The 15,138-nt window shown below is 37.5% G+C and overlaps 1 pseudogene; it reads right to left on the bottom strand.

Annotated features, from left to right (window-relative positions):
• Window positions 1-13,308: 13,308 nt before the first annotated feature.
• Window positions 13,309-13,855, bottom strand: LOC147357309 (latexin pseudogene; annotated as a pseudogene).
• Between the last annotated feature and the right edge of the window lie 1,283 nt (window positions 13,856-15,138).

Below are 15,138 nucleotides of genomic sequence, written 5' to 3'. Positions count from 1 at the left end.
AGAAATCATGACTTCCTTCCTCCTTCAGTTAAAAAGAGTTTAAAAATTTAGCTCAAAATTCTGAGTATAAATATTTTTTGCCATTTTTCATTATTTTAAAGCAATATGCAGCATTAATAAGTGCTTGAAATCAACTGAGATGCATGTGGTTCTAAAGAAAAAATTGTATTTCAGCCTTTGTTGAACACTTATTTTTACGTAGTAAACAATTTCCTTTTTCTCAAACTCAAAACATATCTCTCTTCTTTTTTTAGTCTATTAATTAATTATAATTTACATGTAATGAAATGTACAATTGTTAATTGCATAGGTCAATGAAATTTTCCTATGTAGACATTCATATAACCACTCCAGTTTAAAAAAAATATAGAGAGCATTTTCCTCATTCCCTATGTACCTTCCCAATCAATCCTAACATAAATTTTGTCTATTCTCAAAGATATGGACCTAACAGAAGCAGAAGAGATTAAGAAGAGGTGGTAAGAATACCCAGAAATACTGTACCAAAAAGGTCTTAATGACCTGGATAACAATGATGGTGTGGTCACTCACCTATAGCCAGACATCACATATAGCCATAGCAAAGTCAAGTGGGCCTTGGGAAGCATCACTATGAACAAAACTAGTGGAGGTGATGGAATTCCAGTTGAGCTATTTCAAATCCTAAAGGATGATGCTGTCAAAGTGTTACACTCAATATGCCACCAAATTGGGAAAGCGACAGTGGCCACAGACTGGAAAAGGTCCATTTTCACTTCAAACCTAAAGAAGGGAAATGAAGGTTCAGACTATCACACAACTGTGCTCATTTCACATGCCAACAAGTTAATATTCAAAATCCATCAAGCTAGCCTTCAGCAATGTGTGAATTGAAAACTTGCAGATGTACAAGCTGGACTTAGAAAAATCAAAGGAACAAGAGATCAAATTGCCAACATCCACTGCGTCATACAAAAAGCAAGGAAGTTCCAGACAAACATCTACTTCTTCACTGACTACGCTAAAGCCTTTGACTATATGGATCACAACAAACTGTAGAAAATTCTTAAAGAGATAGGAATACCAGACCACCTTACCTGCCTTCTGAGAAACCTGTATGCAGGTCAAGAATCAACATTAGAACTGGACATGGAACAACAGGTTGGTTCCAAATTGGGAAAGGAGTATGTCAAGGTTGCTTATTGTCACCCTGCTTACTTAACTTATATGCAGAGTACATCATGAGAAATACCAGGCTGGATGAAGCTCAAGCTGGAGTCAAGATTTCTGGGAGAAATATCAATAACCTCAGACATATGGTTAACACCACCCTAATGGCAGAAAGCAAAGAGGAACTAGAGTTTCTTGATGAAAGTGAAAGAGGAGAGTGAAAAAGCTGACTTAAAACTCAACATTCAAAAAACTAAAATCATGGCATCCGGTCCCATCACTTCATGGCAAGTGGATGGGGAAACAATGGAAACAGTGAGAGATTTTATTTTCTTGGGCTTCAATATCACAGCAGACGATGACGGCGGCCATGAAATTAAAAGACGCTTGCTCCTCAGAAGGAAAGCTATGACAAACCTAGACAGCGTGTTAAAAAGCAGAGACAGTACTTTGCTGATAAAGGTCCATCTAGTCAAAGCTATGGTTTTTCCAGTAGTCCTATATGGATGTGAGAGTTGGACTATAAAGAAAGATGAGTACTGAAGAATTGCTGCTTTTGAACTGTGGTGTTGGAGAAGACTCTTGAGAATCCCCTGGACTGCCAGGAGATCAAACCAGTAAATACTAAAGGAAATCGGTCTTGAATATTCATGGAAGGACTGATGCGGAACCTGAAGCTCCAATATTTTTGCCACTTGATTCAAAGAACTGACTCATTGGAAAAGATTCGGATGCTGGGAAAGATTAAAGGCAAGAGGAGAAGGGTGACAGAGGATGAGATATTTGGATGGCATCATAGACTCAGTGTCCATGAGTTTGAGCAAACTCCTGGAGATAGTGAAGGACAGGGAGGCCTGGCATGCTGCAGTCCATGGGGTCAGAAAGTCAGACATGACTGAGTGACTTATCAACAACAAAAACCTTCATATAAAAGAAATCATATGCTCCATACTCTTTGCACTTCTTTGATTCAACCAAATGTTTTAACATTCTTCCATGATGTGCCACATCATGTTTATAATGTATCCACACCATTATCCATTTGCCATTAAGACTGTTTTCAATTTGGGCTGTGGTTTAAAAAAAAAAAAAAAAAAAAACTCTCTGATCCAAATTCTTGGAAATACATTTGGTATTGTCAGCCATTTAAACTTCAGTCCTTTGGGAGGACTAAAGGACTGTGTGCTGCTAGATTGTGGTTTTAATTTGCATTTTGCTGGTGATGAATTATGCTGACCACCTTTTTATATATTTATCAGCTTTTTGATATTTTATTTTGCTTGTGTTTAAAAAACTAGGGTTGCCTTTCTTTTTCTTTATATAATCTTGATATAAGACCTTGTCAATTTATGTATTATAAATATCTTCCACTAGCATATGACTTGCCTTTCCACTTTCTTAATGATGTCTTTTGATGAACAGATTTTTCATTTTTATAGTGTCTTATTATAACTTTTTCTCTTATAGCTAGTGTTTTGGTTTTCTGTTTAAGAAATCTTTATATACCCCAAGTCTTAAAGCTATTTTCTTGCTTTCTTCAAGAAGTTTTACAATTTTAGTTTTCACATTTAGGTCTCTAAAATAAATAAATTTTTATATAAGGTATAAGTTATAAGGTAAAGAGTTACTTTTTTCCATATGAATTTACCAGTTCCCCAGCACCATTAATTGACAAAACAACATTCACTGTGCTTTTAATTATATTAAAATCTTTTTGAAATTAATTATCTGCATTCTTGTATCTATGTTTCTATTTATCTATCCTTGCACAAATATGTTATCATCTTAATTAATGAGACTTCACAATAATTTTATCCAAGGAGCATTTATTAAGCACTTAGCATCTGTTACAAAAAAATCAGTGTAAGCCACTGAGCCCTTTTAGGAACACACAAACAAGACCTCTGGGACAAGACCTATAACTTATGATCTGCATGGAGACACCTCCTACCACCCATGTTTGTTTCATACTTGTCCATATATTTGTTCATTACACAAATATATATGAAGTGCCAAACCATGTTCCAGGTTTTGCTCAAAATTTTGTGAATATAGCAATGAATAATAAGAAAGGATCCTGTCTTCTTGGGATAAACGTGGCAAAATGCAAGTACACATTCTATAAAGTAAATGAATAAATAACATTATTTCAGATAACAATAAGGTTCTATGCTCAAGAATGGTAGGGAGCAATTTTACAGAGTGATTCAGGATGGATGTACAAAACTGAGTGAGGCTGTACATTGCCCAACTCCAGCACCATTGCATAGACCACAGTGTAAATAGTTACCTCTTGAGCTGTACTATATAGCCCTGGCTGATCAGGGAAGGGCCTTTTTAATGAGACGACATTTGAGTGGCATCCTGGATAACCAGAAAGTATCATCCATATCACCCTCTTGAATAGGAGTGTTCCAGGCAAAAAGAACAAAGGATTCCAAGGCGGGTAGCAGTTCAGTGTGTTTGAGAAAAGAAAGATGACCATGATTGCAGGAACATAGTAAAAGATGAAGATGGTTTTAGATGAGATTGGATGGCAAGCAGTGGCAGATCATGTTAGGCCTTGTTGATTATGGTAAAGAGCTCCAGTTTTAGTCTAAGTGCCCTGAGATACCTTCAAAAGGCTTTAATTAGAAAGTTGATCTCCTCTGATCCATGATTTGAAAAGATTACTTTGACTGCTGTGCAGAAGAAGGCTTGTAGATAATTCTGCTTTGGTATATGGAAGATTATCAGACTAATCATAAAGGTAAGAACAACTAACAAAGGTGGGTAGTACCTATTAAGTATCTATTAAGCTGTATTAAGCTGACACTAGCTTAGAAGGTTGTTTTCTTTGAAAAAAATAGGATGGACATTTTCTATAATATTTAATATTAGGATAAGGTACATGAATTATGTATGTATTCAAAATATTATTTTTTAATTTGTTTATTTTCCAAGAAGTATTTTTACATTTCCTATTTCTGAACATACAGTCAAGCGATTTTTAAAAGTAATCTGTGTGTACAAGTCAGTTTTTGGCTCAAATTTGATTATGTCTATGATTTAAATGTGTTTCTAAGTTTATAGTTACATTGAACTGTAATGACTCTAGAGTGGTGTGTATTATAGGGTTTATTTCAGAGGTGGTACTTAATCAGCACTGAAGTGAAGTGAAGTGAAGTTGCTCAGTCATGTCCGACTCTTTGGGACCCATGGACTGTAGCCTATCAGCCTCTTCCATCCATGGGATTTTCCAGGCAAGAATACTGGAGTGGGTTGCCATTTCCTGCTCCAGGGATCTTCCCGACCCAGGAATCGAACCTGGGTCTCCTGCATTGTAGGCAGACTCTTTTACCATCTGAGCCACCAGGGAAGCCTAATCAGCATTACTGACACCTTTAATGACAACACAAATTTGTGTCCATTATTCACGTCACCATCCAGAACTCAGGGCTACTTCCTACCTAGAGATTAAGGCCAATTTCTGAGTGAAATGATGAGTATCGTGGGCAGCCTGTAAAGTGGTCTCCAGTGACCCCTACTTTCTGGTAGTCACACTTGTGTGTGATGCCCTCCACTTGAGTGTGGACAGGGCCTTGTGACTTGTTTCTGATGAGTAGAATATAACAGAAGTGATGGAATATCAGGTCTGGGATTCAGTAACAAAAAGCCTCTGACTCTCTTCTTGGGAACTCTGTTCTGCACTCTTGCTCTCTCTTTGATTGCTCACTCTGAAAGTGGAAGCTAGCTACCACTTGTGAGGACACTCAAGCAAACTAAGAAGAGTTTCATGTGGCAAGGAACTGGCCAACAACCACCGAGGAACTGAAGCCTACAACAACCATGTCAGGGATTTAGAGGAGAATTCTTCAGCTCCAGTCAAGTCCTGTAATGACTGTAATCCTGGTCAACAGCCTAAGCCTAACTGTGACTTCATGAATGAACTTGAGCCAGAGACATCCAGTTAAATCACAATATTTCTGCCAATAGAAACTATGAGATAACCTAACATCTGACACTGGATGTTTTTAAATCAAAATTCCCAACAAAGAAAAACTATAGGACTATATGTTTCCATTGCATCAAACGTGTAAGGAAGAAACAGTACTAACATTGTACAAAGTATTTGAGACAATAGGGTGAGGCCATACTGTTCAACTGGTTTTATGGGGCCAGTGCAAGCTTGATAACACAACTTGCCAGATACATTACAATAGAAATAAAGCATAGAACAATAGCTACCATGAGCAATGAATAAGGATAAAAAATCCTTAATAAAACACTAATATTTAAAAAATGAGCCATTGTGACTGAGTATGGTTATCCCCTAAGAATACAAAGTTGGCCTAACATTACTCAATGAAATGATACAAAAGAGAATTACTTAGATGGTCTTGTTAATAGATTCAGAAACGACATTTTAAAAAATTCAACATTATCCTCTCCTGGCTTTTATGATTCTATGCTCTAGTTTTTCTTCATATCTGCTGATTATTTTTTATTTATCTTTTTTTATAGACTCCACTTCTGTTACCTCTAAATGTTGTTCATATGTTTTCAGCCTAAGCCATCTTCTTTTCTCCCCCACCTCTTTAGGTAATGTCATTGTTTCTGTGGCTTAACTTTTTATTCATATTTACAACTCTCACTCAACCCTCTACCTTCCATACCTATATGCACAATTGCTTATTTATATATTCTTTGGGAAATCTCACACTTAATAAGTTGAAAACTGAACTCATATCATATACACTCCCATTCTTAAAAAAATCTATTTATCCTTTAGTCTCTTCCTTCACAATAAATATCGGTGTAATCTGCACAACTGCTTGAGTCAGTGGCTCTGGTATCCTGCTCAATTCCTCCTTCTTACTCATTACTCTCTTCTTCTAATTTATTAAGTACCATAATTTATATTTCTACAATGTAACATATTATCTATGTCATCGTGTCTATTTTGAAATGTTTTTTTCAAGAAATTTTTCTAATTCAATAAAATTGAATATATTGTCAGATTCATAGTGGTTTATGCTACTCCTTCCTTTATATTTTTAGGCCTTTGACATAGGTTGTTAAATTATTAATATCAGGAATTAAAGAGGAGATAGTTGTTTTTTTCTCACTTTTCTTTCTTTCTTGATGTACTTAGACTAGGTTTTTAAAATATATATTAGTCTTTTTAAAGAATGGACATTAGGTTTTGTTAATTTATGTATGTGCTAATTTTGTACTTATTGGTTTTAATTTGCACATCTTTCGAAGCTTTTTAATTTGGAAGGTTAACGAAGTGAGTTTGAAATTAATGATATAAGCATTTAAAGTTATAAAATTCAGTCAATGCAATTATAACTGCATAATTTTCTTTCCAAGGAGTAAGCAGTGTGGATCACAACAAACTGTGGAAAACTCTTTAAGAGACAGGAATACCAGACCATCTTACCTGTCTCCTGAGAAACCTGCATACTGGTGAAGAAGCAATAGTTAGGATCCTTTATGGAATAGCTGACTGGTTCAGGATTGAAAAAGGAGTTTGACAAGGCCATTTATTATCACTTTTTATTTAACTTATATGCACAGCATATCATGAGAAATGCTGGGCTGGATGAGTTACAAGCTGGAATCAAGTTTATGGGGAGGAATATCAACAATCTCAGATACACAGATGATACCAATCTAAAGGCAGAAAGTGAAGAGGAACAAAGGACCTCTTTATGAGGCTGAAGGAGGAGAGTGAAAAGGCTGGTTTATAAAAAAAATTAAAAAACTAAGATCATGGCATCTGGTCCCATCACTTCATGACAAACAGAAGGGGAAAAAGTGGAAGCAGTGACAGATTTCCTGTTCCTGGGCTCTAAAATAACTGTGGGTGGTGACTGCAGCCATAAAATTAGAAAAGTTATGACAAATCTAGACAGCATATTAAAAAGCAAAGACATCGCTTTGCCGACAAATGTCTGTATAGTCAAGTCTATGGCCTTTCCAGTAGTCACATACCATTGTGATAGCCGGACCGTAAAGAAGGCAGAGCCCAGAAGAACTCATGCTTTTGAACTGTGGTGCTAGAGAAGAATCTTGAGAGTCCTTGGACTGCAAGGGGATGAAACTAGTCATTCTTAAAGGAAATAAACCCTGAATACTCATTGCAAGGACTGATGCTGAAGCTGAAGCTCCAATACTTTAGCCACTTGATGAGAACAACTGTCTTATTGGAAAAGACCCAGATGCTGGGAAAGATTGAAGACAGAAGGAGAAGGGGATGACAGAGGATGAGATGGTTGGATGGCATCACCAGTGCAGTGGACATGAACTTGATTTAACTCTGGGAGATGGTGTGGGACAGAGAGGCCTGGCGTGCTGCAGTCCATGGGGTCTTGGAGTCATACAGGACTTGGCAACTAAACAAAAACAACAAGTTTTATATATTATTTTTATTATCTTTAAGTTGGAATATTTTTAATTTCTCCTAGTGTCTTTTTCTTTGATTCATAGGATACATTAAAATATGTTGCTAATTTACCCACAGTTGGGGTTTTCTATATATTTAATTTTTGTTGGTTTCTAATTTAATTTTCTTTTGTCAAAGAACATCCTCTCTAAGATTCAATCCTTTTTAGCTAATTGAAAACATTTTTATGGCCCAGCATTTGTTCTATTCTGATGTACATTTTATGTGTACTTGAAAAGATATGTTGTTCAATTGCTCACTTTCAATTAGTGTAAAAATGTCAGTTGGTCAAGATGGATGATCATGTTGTTAAATACATTCCACATTCTTACTGTTTTATTATCCAGTCCTCCTATTAATTAGAGGAGAATGGGAAAATACTCCACTCTAATTTTACATTTGTCTCTTCCTCGTTTTAGTTCTGCCAATTTGGCTTCACGTGTTTTGAAGCTCTTCTTTTTATTGTGTGTCTATGTATTTACACATATGATGTCAGCCTGTTGAATTTTTTACAGTTAAAAACTTGCAGTTTGTTCATATTCTTTTTCTTGAAGTCTGTGTTGTTGATGCTTAGATGGTTGTACCAGCTTTTGTATATTAATTTATGAATGGTATATTTTCCCCACCCATTTACAGTTTACATGCTCTATCTTTACAGTTACTGCAAACCAGATATCAATTTTTTTTTTTTTTAAGATAAGCAATCTGCAATTAGATAGCCTCTGCCTTTTAACTGGGACACTTAGTCCACTGACATTTAATGCAATCACATGGTGGTGTTTAGGTCTACCTTTTTACAATTTGTTTTCTATATCTCTCTCTGCTTTCTCCTTTTTCATTCTTTATTTAAGATTAATTTAATAGTTATATTATTGCATTTTTAATTCTTTGTATTTGGGTATACTTCTATTTAAATTACAGCTGTAGCTATTACACTCTGCTTCTTTAATTTGTCACAGTCTACTTAGAATTAAAATTTTGTTTTTTATAGAACTGTAAGAACCTTTAAACATAATTCTATTCACTTTGTGTTTCTCCTTTGTGTTCAGATCAGATCAGATCAGTCGCTCAGTCGTGTCCGACTCTTTGCGACCCCATGAATCGCAGCACGCCAGGCCTCCCTGTCCATCACCAACTCCCGGAGTTCACTCAGACTCACGTCCATCGAGTCAGTGATGGCATCCAGCCATCTCATCCTCTGTCGTCCCCTTCTCCTCCTGCCCCCAATCCCTCCCAGCATCAGAGTCTTTTCCAATGAGTCAACTCTTTGCATCAAGTGGCCAAAGTACTGGAGTTTCAGCTTCAGCATCATTCCCTCCAAAGAAATCCCAGGGCTGATCTCCTTCAGAATGGACTGGTTGGATCTCCTTGCAGTCCAAGGGACTCTCAAGAGTCTTCTCCAGCACCACAGTTCAAAAGCATCAGTTCTTCGGCGCTCAGCCTTCTTCACAGTCCAACTCTCACATCCATACATGGCCACAGGAAAAACCATAGCCTTGACTAGACGAACCTTTGTTGGCAAAGTAATGTCTCTGCTTTTGAATATGCTATCTAGGTTGGTCATAACTTTCCTTCCAAGGAGTAAGCGTCTTTTAATTTCATGGCTGCAGTCACCATCTGTAGTGATTTTGGAGCCCCAAAAAATAAAGTCTGACACTGTTTCCACTGTTTCCCCATCTATTTCCCATGACGTATATTTTATATATTGATTATTTTTTCTATAGCTATTTTATATTTTATTCAGTTTAGTTTTTAGCTCCAGAAACTCTACTTGTGTAACCTATTCATTTTGAACTTATTTTTAGACAACTTTGTGTGCACTTTGAATATGTTTTGCAGTTCAGGGACCCATAAGATAGAAAATACACCAATAATATGAATAGGAAAATTATAATTAAAAGAATTATTAACTAGTTCCAGGGAATTAACTACTGACAGATAAAGAGAACTCCAAAGAATATATAAATAACCTACACAGGGAGCAGCCAGTGCCACTGATTCAGGTATAAATAAACATGGAATAAGGTATAAATAGACACGGAATGTGGTATAAATAGACATGGAATAAGCCACTTTCATCTTCAAGACTGAGAGTCATACAACATTAGATTGAGTGTATCTTTGGACCACTGGATGATAGGAAAGTTCATGGTGTACTTTGGGCAAGGGACGGAAAGCAGGAAATCCCCTGCTGGGATGGCAGTCCAGTGGAGAAACAAGTGGGAATCTGCCTGCTGAGGTGCTGCTAAAACTCATTGGAAAGCACCGTCTGGTGTCACACATTCTACTGGCTGCCTCATGCTGCAACAACCAGCATTTTTAAAAAGTTAAAAGCACATCATAACCAGGGAGAGGAGCCTCTATCCCTTGCAATAACTCATTTAGTACCTTCTATTAGTAAACTTTTTCATTGTGCCAGCTGCCAAAAGAGAAGTGTTTGTAGACTCTAATTCCAATATCACAAAGCAGGGCAAAGAAAGGTTGAATTGGGACTGAGAAACAATAAATAGATAAATTCCAGTTTGCATATAGTTATAATACCTGCTTTAATATTCTCATCTGCTAGCTTCAACATCGATGTCATCAGGGTTTGTTCTTTTGGCTCATTTTTCTCTTGACTCTGTGTCACATTTTCCTGGTTCTTTGCATATCTACTAATTTTTAGTATGTACTAGACATTGTGGGTGGAAGAGTACAGAGGCTCTGAATCCTCCTATCATTCTCTGGATGGTGTTTGTTTTTGATCTAACAGGCTATTACATTACTGGCCATTTACATTAGACTTGTGAAGGCTTGTTTCTGTGATATCAGGAGTGAGTCTCATGATTTATGTTCAGACCTAGGGTGAACCCTTTAGATCTGGCACATAGTCTTTAGTCCAGTGACTTGAAATTTGGGGGGTTTCCATGAACAGCTTGAGTTAACCAAGCCTTCTGTCACACTAGTGTATGTTCCTCGGTTCTTTGTTTCGTCACAACAAAGATTTGGAGCAACGGACATTAAAGCCCTCGGCGCATCACAGCTCTTGGGTCTTGGACAAACTGTGTTACAGCTCTTGGGCAAATCAGTGTTACAGCTCCATTTTATTTAGAAGATAGCAGGAGAGTGAGAGAGAGAGAGAGAGAGAAAGAGAAAAGAGCGCACGCACGCGGGAGAGAGAGTCCGAGAGAAAGCGCTTTGGCTCCTCCTTTTATATGTTTTTCCCTCCACCTGGGCCTGCCCTATGCAAATTGGGCTTAGCCAGGAGTGCTGTTTGTTCTGCCTGAAGTCTTCACTCCGGTCCTCGGACCTTCCTTTGACCTTCCTTGTCTTTTAGCCACCGCCATTTTGGACTCCTTTTCCCTATTCTACCTACCTAACACTTCCAATACAGCCGACTCAAAACTCTAAACTCTTGTCTCCCTTATGGAGGCAGCAATTGAAATTTCTTTCAACCTTTCCAGTGTTGCTTTTTGTAGGATGTCTGAGCATCTCCCCTATGTTGGGGGATTTGAGAGGAATTTATGTAGAGATTTAGGGGCTCTTCCTTGTGTGGTTTCTTTCTTGCTAGGATTTCCTCACTCAATTTCCAGCCATTCTGGCAGCCCTCAGCTCTATCCTCTGATATCTCAAGTCAGTAACAAAACAGCCTTCTGCTCATTTCCAGCTTTTATGTGCCTCTCAAACAAGAGATTTCCCTCAGAGAAAAAGCCTTATTAAAATGCATCCCGCCCAGTGAAGTTTTCCCCCTTTAAGGGTTATATCCTTTACAGTTTCTTTCCTGCTTTTTGTTATTCTCAAATTCCTGAGATAAACATCTCTGCCACTACTGGAACAAGGTACATTCTTACTCTAAGGGCTTTGGATCCAACTTCAAGAAGTAAGTACATTGTAACACACATGGAAATGAATCACTGTGTTTATTGGAAAAAAAAATTCTAAATTGTCATTTCAGTACAATGTGTATTATATTTGAGTACATACTGACTGCAGTTCTCTGCAGAGTATTAATTATCCAGAAGTATAATGAAGTAGAAAAATAGGATAAATGTACCAGAATCAGCAAGGAGGGTTATGTCTTCATAATAAATAACTAGTTAGTCAACTGAGCATAATTATGATATGTGCATGTACATAAAAAAGAGTTCAGCACAATATAAGGATTCATTTTGCTCTTGAACTTGCTTAAGCTCCCTCTTTGGAAATATACAAATACAAATGTTCCTTCACGGGTGAATTGTTTTTCCACTACAATCCATTGAACATGGAAGTTCTCATGGGCAAAGCACTGGGTCACCTAGCACAGCTGGCAAAAAAGTAATCTGGGAAAGGATTTTTAGCTCAGTGGCAAGCAGACATCTTGAGTCCTGTTCCTTTCTTCTCCCATTAGCTTGTCTGAGGTTTCCTTTCCTTGCAACTCTAAGCTGCACATGGCTCCATCTTATTCAGATGAAGCACTAATAAATCTAGTATTAGGTAGTGCTTACTCTAGTTGTCTAAAAATAGTGTTAGTAAGAAAATCAGCTCCTCCCTGTGATGGCGAAGGTCATCAGCCTTTATCTGCAAAAGAGAAATGCTCAGAGACAGCCTATCTGTATTCCTTTTTATCTATTTTATGATGTAATTTGTATTGCTATTCTTTTCTTTTTATAAGAAAAAAATCATACACACTGCAATAAAAAGGTCAGGAAACATATGAAGAGCAGAATTTTTAAAGATGATTCCTAACCTCACTACCTAGAGGTTGTGATTATAAACATTTTGTGGTATAAACTTGTATGCACATTTAAACACACACACAGTTTCTTCTTTATCTAAATATACATCATCATTAGTTTTAGTGACTGCATACTGTATGGATACATTAAAAATTATGTTGTTAAACATCTAGTGATAAGTATTTTCAAGATCCCAGCATATGCATTTTTAAAATTTTACTTCACTTTTGTGTTTTTATTGAGGTATAACAGACAAAATAGTAATATATTGAAAATGTCCAGCATAATGATTTGATAGACATATGCATTGTGAAGGAGTCATAGAATCAAGATAAATAACATATCTATGAACTCATGTGAAAGAAAATGAAAGTGTTAGTCACTTAGTTGTGTCCAACTCCTTGTGCCTCCATGGACTGTAGCCCACCAGGCTCCTCTGTTCATGGGATTCTCTAGGGAAGAATACTGGAGTGGGTTGCCATTCTTTTCTCCAGGAGGTCTTCCCGACCCAGGGATCGAAGCTGGGTCTCTCACACTGAAGGCATATATATATATAGATAGATAGATAACTTTTTGGTAAAAATGCTAAAGATTTACCCTCTTAGCAAATTTCAATACACTATTATGAACTTTGGTCACTATACTGTATGTTAGAATCTTCAAATTTATTTATCTAATCTTTGTCCAGCCTCTCCCTATTTCAACCACACCCTTACCAACTCCAGTATTTTGCCTGGAGAATCCCATGGACAGAGGAGCCTGGTGGGCTATAGTGCACACAGTTGCAAAGAGTCGGACACGACTGAAGCAACTTAACACACACATATACATGGCACTATTACTGTTGATGAGACACTTTTACATTGTGATGCTCTTTATTATGGAAGCAGTATAGTTCTGTAATCAGGCCATTTACACAAAGTGGAACTTTTGGGGTTTGTCTAACCCCTTAAGCTAGATATCAATGAAGACTGGAATGCAAGTCATCATTAATAAGCATGCTTACACTTCATCCAATCTTACGGTCTTCATTTATTCCAATTGTGCTTCCTTGGTCACATGGTTCTTATTATGTTTTACCATACTGTGGATGCCAGAGAACTTGAGTTTGCCAATGAATAATCTCCTGAGATGCAATTTCATGGAGGAGAATGGTGTAGTCTAACTCAATAAAGTCATCATTTCTTTGCACTTGCTAGACAGTCTGAATTTCTGCCATTTTGTACCATGTATCTTCAGTAGAATTTTGCCATATTATATAACCACTGGAAACCCAGGCTAACTGTCGAACTGGCTTCTTTTCTGGATGTACATTTCCAAAACTATCTGGAATATTTTGTGCTTCTATTGTTTCCTTCACTGACTTGAGTCTTTGATAAAATGTCTTTCCTTCCTCATCTGGGTTTTCTCCAATTTCTCCTTCAAATGTGAAGTTGACTTCTGGTGCAGTATCTTGTCCCATTGGAAGGTACAGTACTCCAGCTGTGCAGTTCACTGTAACTTCTTTTTGGATAATTTCTTCCACAGAAAATTTAAGGCAATGCTTTTATCCTCTTCCTGACATATCCTCCAGGCTGGCTTGATTGACTGTTTGCATCAGAAACACCTTGTGAGGGGTGCCCTGCTCTGTATCTCTGAGGCCACCCTGAAAACCAGGTAGTGGGTCAGAGGGACTTTCATTCTTACTGAGTGTTGGCTAGGCTGCTGTGAGTCCCTGTCTCCATTCTGCCTGCTGCTGGGTCCCCTGGGAGGAAAAGTCCCTATGAGTTTGACTTTTTTTAAAAATAAATTCCACATGTAAGTGAGCTTTCCTGGTGGCTCAGATGATAAAACGTCTGCCTGCAACGCAGAAGATGTGGGCTCAATTTTTGGGTCAGGAAGATCCCTTGGAGAAGGAAATGGCAACCCACTCCAGTATTCTTGCTTGGAAAATTCCATGGACAGAGGAACCTGGTGGGCTAGAGTCCATGGGGTTGCAAAGAGTCATATGACTGTTCGATTTCACTTCTTCTTCTATAAGTGAAACCATACAGTATTTTTCTTTCTGTCTGCTCATTTCATTTAACACAATGCCCTCCAGTTTCATCCATGTTGTTACAACTGACAAGATTTCCTTCTTTTTTATTTTATTAATTTTTTTAATTTTATTTTTAAACTTTACAATATTGTATTAGTTTTGCCAAATATCAAAATGAATCTGCCACAGATATACATGTGTTCCCCATCCTGAACCCTCCCCCTTCCTCCCTCCCCATACCATCCCTCTGGGTCATCCCAGTGCACTAGCCCCAAGCATCCAGTATCGTGCATCGAACCTGGACTGGCATCTCGTTTCATACATGATATTATACATGTTTCAATGCTATTCTCCCAAATCTTACCACCCTCTCCCTCTCCCACAGAGTCCATAAGACTGATCTATACATTAGTGTCTTTTTCATACACAGGGTTATTGTTATCATCTTTCTAAATTCCATATATATGTGTTAGTAAACTGTATTGGTGTTTTTCTTTCTGGCTTACTTCACTCTGTAAAATAGGTTCCAGTTTCATCCACCTCATTAGAACTGATTCAAATGTATTCTTTTTAATGGCTGAGTAATACTCCATTGTGTATATGTACCACAGCTTTCTTATCCATTCATCTGCTGATGGGCATCTAGGTTGCTTCCATGTCCTGGCTATTATAAACAGTGCTGCGATGAACATTGGGGTACACGTGTCTCTTTCCCTTCTGGTTTCCTCAGTGTGTATGCCCAGCAGTGGGATTGCTAGATCATAAGGCAGTTCTATTTCCAGTTTTTTAAGGAATCTCCACACTGTTCTCCATAGTGGCTGTACTAGTTTGCATTCCCACCAACA

The sequence above is a fragment of the Bos grunniens genome, chromosome 15 (genome assembly GCF_055505025.1).
Source record: "Bos grunniens cultivar Pamir isolate PY7600 chromosome 15, Bosgru_T2T1.0, whole genome shotgun sequence".
In the NCBI taxonomy this organism is placed as follows: Eukaryota; Metazoa; Chordata; class Mammalia; order Artiodactyla; family Bovidae; genus Bos; species Bos grunniens.
Note: the sequence above shows the minus strand (reverse complement) of the source record. Positions and strands in the feature narration are given on the sequence as shown.